The 10,165-nt window shown below is 47.2% G+C and overlaps 1 long non-coding RNA gene across 1 annotated transcript; it reads right to left on the minus strand.

Annotated features, from left to right (window-relative positions):
* Nucleotides 1-883: 883 nt before the first annotated feature.
* LOC141370495 (uncharacterized) lies at nt 884-9,577 on the minus strand. Its single transcript, XR_012374553.1, has 3 exons — nt 9,446-9,577; nt 3,945-4,438; nt 884-1,119 (listed from the first exon to the last, which is right to left on the minus strand). It is a non-coding gene; the product is annotated as an uncharacterized lncRNA (long non-coding RNA).
* Between the last annotated feature and the right edge of the window lie 588 nt (nt 9,578-10,165).

Below are 10,165 nucleotides of genomic sequence, written 5' to 3' on the forward strand. Positions count from 1 at the left end.
CTGCTTCTCAGTCTCCCAAACAGCAATCAGTACTCTGTGCTGAGATGGGGCAGCACAAGGTCATCCTCGCTGCTGCCTTCTCATTTCCTTGTTCCAAGTCTCCCTCAGCCCATCCTGCTGAACCAGAATCCAAGTGCACATTTGTCTCTGCTACCCAAGTCACGTTTGCAACCACAGAGGAAGCTGATCAGAGGCAGCTGAGGCTGTTGTCACCCGTTTCTCTCAAGAACTGGAGAGCCACTCCCAACCCAATGGCGATTTGCAAGTCAAGCCCACAGTATGATCTGTGGAGTGATCATGATTCTCCTCCTAAACAGGACTCTTTGCTTCTGGATGGCCTGAGAAGCTTCAGGACAGTGGTTCCCAAACTTGACAGCACACTGGAACCCCACTGTCCAAGGCCACCCCCAGAACAAGGACAGAGTCCATGCGTCCTTACTTACCTCGCTCTCCACATCTACACACATGCACGGGAGGGAGTCCCACACCCTGGATTTAAACTCTTGCTCCGTCACCTCTGAGCTTGGTGGCGTTTGTCATGACATGACCATTGTCGGTGAGATGGTCCTCCCTCCTTCAAAGTGGCACTAATGACCTCAGGGGATAAATAAGACATTTTAAAAAAAATCTAAAATGGGAAAAAATCCAAAATCAGGGAGAATGTATTGAGGGAACATAGTTAAAAACACCTGTGTATATAAACAGAGTTTCTGCTAAGCTTAATCAAACCATAGGGTGGCCCGGAAGCAGAAGAATATCAGAAGGAAGGTTTAAGTGCAGAAAACATGAGGCCTGTCAAAAAAGGTTTAAATGAACAAATAAACTTTATTTTTATTTCACTAGGTTTGTGGAACGATCACTTTGGGAAAGAGGTATGAAGGTGACATGTGACAGAGAAAAAACAAAAGTGCTCGTTTTCTTGGTTTTCAATCTTTTCCACCAAAGAGCAGAATCTCCGAATTGGAAAGGTGAAGTTAAGTTCTTCAGATGGGCATGAGTGGGCGGGTACGTCCTGTGTCTAATGAATGGCAGCAGACATTAGAACCTCCGGACGCATCAGGACACCACTGAGGATCCCTTGTGAATGCGAGACGTGCCGCACCCTGGCTGTTCTCCTGGCTTTCAAGGAGAAATTATGATGTTGATCCCTGATAAAACTCTACAGCAGTTTATTAGGGCACATAAAACAATTTATTGGAGTTCATAAAACACACACACACACACACACACAGCAGGTTTTGCTAAAAATACATGCCAAGCTTTCATTACTTTCTGATAGCAATGACAGAAACACAAGAGTAATCTCCTCAGAATACTGTTTTTAGATTTCATTTTGGTGCTTAGCTCAGAGGCAGTGAGTGTGTGGCACGGCATCTGGTCCACTCCACTCTGTGTGGATTGACCCCAGCAGGGGACATGGGACCCCAGGGGTCTCCCTGCCCCATGCTGAAAATCACCACCAAATAGGCGGGGATTGGTTGGAGGTGGGAGGGAGAGGGTCTATTACGGTGACATGAATGTGCACCATCTGAAACTGACCACGTGGCTGGGATTCTGCCTCCTGTCAGAGTGCCCTGATTTGGTCAGAGGGCCAGCTGGCTGCAGTGTCTAGGATGGCGACAACCGAGCAATCACAGCTGAGCCATCTCCAGAGTGAAATGTTTCAAGAAGGAGGGAGTGGCCACTTCAGGACGCGGGTCAAAGGAAGGTGCCTTTGGATATGGCACTATGGAAACTCTTGGTAAATTTGGCAAGAGCCATTTCAGGGAGTGTGGCAGGGAGACCCCACCTGACGTGGGGTGAGGAGTGAGAGAGACCTCCAGGTAGTGGTGGCAAGAGGAGCACAAACATCTACTTCCCTGTCTGAAACCAATTAAACAAGTTAAACTGTAAAGGGATTTTATTGGACACAAGCCCACAATTAAAAGGATAATGTGGATGGCAAAGACAGCATGCGTTAGGAGCTTCCGAGCATATGGATGGCGGTGGCTCCCATTCCAAAAGACAGAATCTAAATCTGGCTGCGGGAAAATTAGTTAATTTTTCATTTAATTACGATCAGACAGCAAAATGATGATCAGACAGAATCCTCAGACATCTGAGAGAAGCCTCTAGCATGAAAATAATAGAAACCCACACAAAAACAAATTGCAAAAAAAAAAAGAAAAGAAGAAAAGAAAAAGGAAAAAGAAAGAAAATCAACAATAACAAACATAAAAGGAAAGCCACTTGGAACAAGCAGGGATGATGAAGTGAGAAGAAAATGTCCAAACGTAAACAAACAAAGCATTAATGCCCTTGGAGATTAATGAAAACATTGCATCTAAGAAGCAAGAACATGTGAGATTTGTGTGCGTGTGCATGTGTGTGCATGCATGAAAAATGCAGGTACCAAAAAAGAGCACTTAGAAATTTAAAACATGATATAAAACAATTAATCAAGACAATGTTTGGAAGGTGTGTTGATGACATGCAAGGAAAAGAACAGCTAAACTGAAAAAAGGGACAAGAAGAGAAAAAAGATTTTTTCAACAAAGCTGGAGAACCAGTTTCAGGTGCCCAACTTATAGTTAATAAGAATCGTAGACGAAAGGAAAAGGAGAAAATGCAAGTTAGAGAATATCAAAGGAATACTTCGATCATATTTCCAAGAACAGAAGGACCCAATGAAAGCCCACAATAAGAGATGAAAATAGACTTACACCAACAAATTATGTTGTGAAATTTCAGCAAAGAGAGGACGCACCAAACTTCCAGAGGAAAAACACCTAAAAATAGGTCATATGCAGAAGATCAAAGACCAGATGACTTTGGACTTCTTAACAACCCTGAAAGCTACAAGACAATGACCAGCTTCCTTTACAACCCTAAAAACAAAGCAAAACAAACAAACAAACAAAAATGTCTAAGATCCTGTAGTCAATTATTAATTGTGAATGCTAACAAGCCTAAAGAAAATGGTTTTCCAGGGGCGCCTGGGTGGCTCAGTCGTTAAGCGTCTGCCTTTGGCTCAGGTCATGATCGGGGATGGAGCCCCGTATAGAAGCTCCCTGCTCCGCGGGAAGCCGGCTTCTCCCTCTCCCACTCCCCCTGCTTGTGTTCCCTCTCTCACTCTGTCTCTCTGTCAAATAAATAAAAATCTTTAAAAAAAAAATGGTTTTCCAGGCATGTATCTCCAGGTGGTGCTTAGAGAATGTACTCTATCCAAAAGAACATGTGAACTAAGAGAGAAGCGGCCGTGGAAATGAGAAAACAGGACACAAGCCAGGAGAGAGATGAAGGGAGACCCGGAGCATGAAGGCAGAGCGCCTCACACAGCGGCGGTCGGTCCAGACCCAGAGGATCCAGAAGCTCCGGGAGAGGATTAGCCCAGAGGCGAACCTGATCATCTGAATACACCCAGAGAAGTACCACTCGGGTTAAGGGTCTGAATGGATTTGCAATGAGAATTCAGAAAACCAAGCAATGCAGGACCAACATAATCACAGAATAATCATTAACCACAGGGAACAGGGAGGGAGAGGGAATGGAGAGAAGAGTCGTAGACAAAATTTTAAGGAGTTTTTCTGAGAAGGGGAGCAGAGAAAGGCAGGACCTAGAGCGGATGGGTCAAGACAGTTTGGGGTTTGTCAGCTGTGTTTTGTTTTGTTTGGAAGGTACTGAGTTATGGTTCCTGGTATGAGAAGGATCCATTGGTGGAGGTTGACATTTCGAGAGAGAAAAGTCACTGGAGCGATGACCTCCTTGAGAGACAAGAGAAGATCAGATCTCGTGACAAGGAGGTGACAAGGAGGAAGGCGTTGCCAGGGTCTTTGCCAGGGAGGGGCCCTCACTTGGGTTAAGAAGCAGGAAAGCAAGGGATATGCTCTTCTCCCTAGAGACTTATGGAGGGAAGACGAAGATGAAGTGTTTTATAAAAGGAAACCGAGGCTTCTCAAACTTACGTAACTTTCCTAAAGTCGCAGAACCAGGAGGAGGAAGAGCAGGGAATGAAAATCAGGCTGATCAGACTCCAGCAGCCTTGCTCTCAAGCGCTCCGCAACCAAGCTGCCCCTAAAGAGCTCAGCTTGCCCTTGAGCCCCGGGGGAGATGGGCACACCAGCCTGATGACAGCGCGTGCCCTCGATGCAGTGAGGTGGGCAGCAAACACGCCGGCACGATCCAGTCTCACCGTGCTCTCTGCGTGCGAGCCAGGACGGGCAGGAGAGGAAACCAGGAGTTCTATTTTTAGCCGAATGAAATTTCTAACAGATGTTCAGGTCCTCAAGGTCCCTGGAGATCCCTGTTTCTTATCTGCTCAATTCATCCTGTCAGACTCAGAGTTCTCAGTGACTCCCTCTTTCTCTGGTCGAAGTTGGCAGTAGCTCGTGATGTCTGTCCTGTCTTCTATCACAAGGCATTTGACCTATCCGCACACCGTGCCTCGTGTGGCAGCTGCCTGGTTGGAAACAATGGCGTCAATATTACGATGTTTGAGTGATTTTACTGATGAGCCATAGACAGGGGAAAAGCATGTAAACATTTCATCTTCTGAAAAAGGCTTTGACAATTTTCAATCTACCTCCACAGTGGGCATCATAGGTTCAGGGCTCCCCGAGACATTCCTAAATAAGGAGTACTCAAAACTGAGCTTCTGCAGAAGCAAGGTGAATGAGATGAGCCTGAGACTAGGCTGGGAGCACCCCAAAAGGTAGACAGACCATCATGGGATGCTATTGTCAAATATTTAGCGTAAGAGCAAAGCAGAGCATGTTCCTAAAAATCAGGCTTTGAGTTAAGGTGTAAATTTGAAAAGAGAAGCATATTCTATCATTTACCAATAATAATAATAATAATAATAATAATAATAATAAAAGAGTGAAATAAATCAACACAAAGTCCACGAGGATCATCTAGGACAGGGAGGATGGACTCAGGACGGTGATGGGCTCTGTGACTGGGGCGTTACATCCTGGCTGGGCTTTGCCTGTGTCTCTGCCTACCGCTCTGTGAGGCAGATGCATTTTCACCACCAACTTCAGTGGGCTTTTGCAATTTAAGAAATACATGGTTTTAAGGGTCTTAACTTACATCTTACTCCACGCTCACACCTGTTTGACACAAACTTTGACTTTATAACTCACCCACTTAACCCAGCAACTAGTTGCATCCTTAACACACCCAATCACTGGTATATTTTCAGGAGGGGAAACAGGTTTTCCTTAAAAAAGATGGTCTTCATTTTAGCAACAGGTCTGGGCCCCTCCTCCCCCTTCTTGCAAATTAGCAAAACTTAAAACCCAAAGATCTGGTTTCTGGGCAGGGCCCAAGCATTTCCTTGCCAAGGACATTTGGCTTAACTGCCCTCCATTAGGTCGTTTGTCACTCTGCTGAGGTCTTGCTTCCCTGTAGGCAGATTCCTGCCATTTTTTCTCAGCACGCCCATAAAACTTGAAATCACTCTCTGTAAATAGCTAGAAATAATATGCATTCAGAGGCAGGCTAAGGAAGCTGGGCCTGCTGGTCTGCCACCTTGCCCTTTGTTAAAGACCTGAGCAGGTGGTTTATATCAAGCCGTTCCAGAAAATCAAAAACCCGGTATGAAAAAAAAAATTAAAAAAAAAAAACGCCTTTGTTTATGAACTCATTCTGCTCTCACTGCCTAAAGAAAACTTAAACGCTTCTTTAGGCAGACTCTGCCAGCCCTGCAAATTACACAGGAGACACGTAGACTATTTCTTGCTTTCACTGGACTTCCCTCTAGAGGGACTCAAAGACAGACACATGCAACGTAGGAAAAGTTCTGTGACCAAAACCCAGGGGAGTGTCAGCCCCGCTGTGACAATCGCCCCTTAAGGGGCGTCTGGCGCGACGGCAGAAGTCCCAAGGCCACGTCCAACCCCGGGACCCAGCCAGCGCATGGGGTCCCTCAGGTGCGCACCTACAAACTCCTTGTCATGGCTGACAGCTGTCACCGCTCCAGGCACTGGGGTGCCACGTGTCTTCCATCTCTTACCCTTTACTGCACTGGGACGAGTCACTCTCCTAAGTCTGCGTCGTCCACGTGAAGCTCCTGAGGCTCGGGGACTTTACCCCAAGTCCAGCACGGCAGCCAGACAGGACAGAGCCGGGGCTGCTGGATGGAGCCCGAGGGTTTTCAGGACAGCCCACCTCTTGCTCTTGGCTTGCTCTGTGGAACAGGACGTCAGCAGGGAAGGAGGGCCGGGGATTCCAGATGAAGAGAGTGCCTACGGAGCTCCAGGGTTCATAGACCATTCTTCAGAATTCCCTCTCTTAATGAAATGTTGCCCCAGTTTCCTAGACAGAACACCAGAGTCTTGAAGGTGCGTGGGTGGCTCAGTAGCTTGAGCGTCTGACTCTTGATTTCAGCTCAGGTCAATGTCTCAGGGTCCTGGGATCAAGCCCCACGTCCAGCTCCATGCTCAAGGCAGAGTCTGCTTGAGATTCTCTCCCGTCCTCTCCCTCTGCCCTCCTTTCTCAAAAAACAAAACAAATAAACAAAAAACAAACAACCCTCCCCCAAAAAAGAAGAAGAAGAAGAAGAACACAAGAGTTATGAGACAGCTTGCTCTTTCTTGCCAGGAGAGATTATTCTCTGCTTTCAATGATCCCAGAACGCAGAGACTGAACATTATCAGAATTCATTTCTCGCCCACCTCACTGGGATGGCAGTGGCCAGAGGAAGGCTCTGCTCCTCACTGTCACTGAAGAACCTAGTCTGATGGGAGCGCTCATCCTTCCCCTCCAAACATCACTGCATGACAGAAGGAAGGGCACAGCAAACACAGACCCACTCTTCCTGGCTTCAGTCTACAGATAACCCACGCCATTGCTGTTCCCCGCACATTGGCCAGAAATGGTCACCTGTCCCCACCCAGAGAGAGGCAAGGGGGCTGGGGATGGGAAGCAGGTGGATGGTGTAGAGGCAGTGAAGAGACCTTCACTAATTCACTTCCCGTGGACCAGGCATCACAAGGGCTTTCAGGTATTAGCTCGTTTATTTCCCAAGTCAACCTCTAGGGGGTTCTTGGAGAATCCTTAAATGCAGGTATGACAAATGGATAAAATTTCTTTCACATGACTGGAACAGAGAAAAGAACACAAAAAGTAGGGTCAATGTGAATTAAATTAAAGGCCTACATTATGCAACAGTGCAAGTATTAAACATCAGCTCAGTGGCAGCAGGAACTTGTCCCACCAGCTGTACACGAATGAGTGCGTTGAGCCTGATGTCCTCTGATTTGCATGCATGACCCATAGAGTGATAGCCAACTCCTGTGGACCACTTCCCAGTTACTGCAGAGTCTATGCCAGGAGAAAATTAATTATTATGCCTTACTACATCAAAGTGTTTTGGTTTTAGTTGTTTTCCCCCCATTCTAATCTATGCTAAAAGCTGTTATCACATTGTTATAGCTCCCAGAGCCCCATCATGTTGCTTCACTGTTGTATTGGTTGCATTCTTTAGTTTCAGGCAACAGGAACAGGCATTTAGCTTAAAGTGGGAGTTTGTTGGAAAGACAGGATGAGGTGTGTTGTGGAGCCAAGAGATATGGATGAAGACAAGCTTGAGGAAGAAACCAGGGCAGAGGCTCTGGCTCTCATCCTGCTTCTCTGCCCTCTCTGCCCGTCTCTGTCTCTCTTTGTCTCTGTCTTTCTCCCTCTGTCTCTCTTTCTGCTGTTCTATTTTGCTCCTCTGTGGAACAGGACCTGGCTACTTTCTGATTCCCCACTTGATGGTCTCTTAACGGTTCTAATTTTTGGTGAGACCGACTGCCATCTCTTGGCTTCAGTTCTGAACCCCAGGGAGTGGAATGTGATAGTCCAGCTTGGGAGAGGTCCATGCCTGACCCCATCAGCCCAGCCAGGCCCGTGGGACTACTCCTGACCCCCGCCCCTGGAATGGGGAAAGGCCATTCCCCGAGAAGGTGCTGTGAAATGTTTACTATGGTCACAAGACGCCCTTGGAGGAGCAGAGCACAGGGCTGCCTGTAGCTGTTATGCCAAAACGCATCGTCTAAACCGGCAGACACAGTTGACAGGGTTCTTTCCTGCACTTTTCCCAATGTTGTGTTTGTGAGCGCCAATGACACATCTCCAAAAACAGACCATCAGAATCACCCAGACACAGGTGACTGTGTGGCCTGTATTTAGCAAGTAAAATGAGGATTTTAGGAAGCAGCATGAGAAGTGCTTCCTCGTGCAATGGTGCCCTGAATGCCCCGTGTCATCCCCATGGGCATTCTGTTCTAGAATCACGATGCTTCCCTTTGCTTCTACTTTTTTGGAAAGACCAAAGTGGAAGGTCACTTCCTCCCTGAAAATGTCCCCTCTAGGGGCGCCTGGGTGGCTCAGTCAGTTAAGTGTCAGTCTTTGGCTCAGGGCATGATCCCAGGGTCCTGGGATCGAGCCCCGCATCGGGCTCCCTGCTCATCGGAGAGCCTGCTTCTCCCTCTGCCTCTGCTGCTTGTGCTCTCTTGCTTCCTCACTCTCTCTCTCAAATGAATAAATACAATCCTTAAAAAAATGTCCCCTCTGACTCTCTCTCTGTCCCCCTCCTTCCCCAGTTCCACCTTACCCACACACCCACCCAGACTTAGGCTTCGAGAATTTGATTAGCACCGTGAAATGTAAACACCCAACACAATCAGCAGATGCTACTTTCTTTCTTAAGGAATACGAGTGGCCTTCAGAATCCTAAGGATGGCTTCTCAGTGTTTAATTTTAGGAAAACCTATTAGCATACCCATGCATGAGATACTCACCTCTAAATCGTGGAAAAATAAGTCTCTCCCCTTTTGGGTGAAATGACAGGAAGCGCCATGCTGGTATGGCTTCAGCCTGCTGTCTGTGCAGAGTGGTTAGTGGGTGTTAGATTGCTTACTTCCCACCTGAGACCCTCCCCCACTTCCCTCCTCATAGTTCTGTCTGTAAACCATATTTCAGCCTTACAGTAGAGTGATTTAAGTCCCTGGAGCTCTTTGAATTGCTTTCTGGAAGACAAATTGAATGGAGACAGCACCACAACTGCATCTGCAGACCAGGCAGCATCAGCAAACATCCAAAGCAAAAGCAAATTAAATCCTTTACTTAAAAACTGAGAGTCTGGGGCACCTGAATGGCTCAGCTGGTTAAGCGTCTGCCTTCGGCTCAGGTCCTGATCCCAGGGTCCTGGGACAGAGCCCCATGTGGGGCTCCCTGCTCAGTGGGGAGTCTGCTCCCTCTCCCTCTGCTTGTGTGCTCTCTTTCTCTCAGACAAATAAAATCTTCAAGGCAAAAAACAAAAAACTGTGATTGTATAATTGAAATGAATAATCATAACTGGCTTTTAACAGATGCACAAAGTGGATATTTCGCTCAGAACCATTATTCCCCCAAAACGAAGCCTTTGCTGGCAACAGCGGCAAAACCTCATCTTTTAGTGAGACTCTACTTTGCTGCTCACCTGGCCAAGCTGCCCCGCAGTCCCGCTTCTCAGGAGACAGAACTCCTGGATGGGCAGCAGTTCCACACTCAGAGCCGAGCTTGCTCTCATGCTGTTCTTTCTCCAGGAAAGGGGGTCCAAATTGTTTCTTCTAAGCACCACCAGCTATGTGAGAGCTGACCTCTGAGCTCTTTGAGTCTGGGAATCTGGAAAACCAAGTTGTAGTCCTCTTGCCTGGCCAGTTCCGTCTGCTCCACCTGCAAATGGTTCTTGTACCCACTCGTCCGCACATTCTGCAGCCCTCCAGTTACTGGGGGTGTGTCCTTAGCTCTTCTGGTGTGAGCGCATCCGAGGGTGAGGGCCACACTGCTCTCTGACCCACTGCCAAAGCCCCACCCAACCTCGTGGCCAATTTCTCACCTCTGGAGCAGGAGTTCATTATCTTTGCCCTGGAGAGAGGCTGTTTCCCCCACAGGCTCTACCTCCCTCCTACTCTGAGGAGAGAACCTGTAGCCTTTGAAATGCTACATATCAGCCTGGGTCTTCTTATCTATCAAAGTTGCTCCTTTCCTTGTGTTTAAGTAGCAAAACTTTAAAAGATTAAATTAAAATTTATAATGTGGGCATAGCCTTCACGCCAAATCTACAAATAGGTGGAGAAGAATATTCAACAACAAACTTTCATCCAGGACCTCCCATTTCAATGGAGGAGAAGCAAGGCAGGCAGTGCCATCTGATAAT

Source organism: Callorhinus ursinus, unplaced genomic scaffold (assembly GCF_003265705.2).
Source record: "Callorhinus ursinus isolate GAN/ISIS: 27379988/994484 unplaced genomic scaffold, GSC_fseal_2.0 scaffold36, whole genome shotgun sequence".
Taxonomy (NCBI): Eukaryota; Metazoa; Chordata; class Mammalia; order Carnivora; family Otariidae; genus Callorhinus; species Callorhinus ursinus.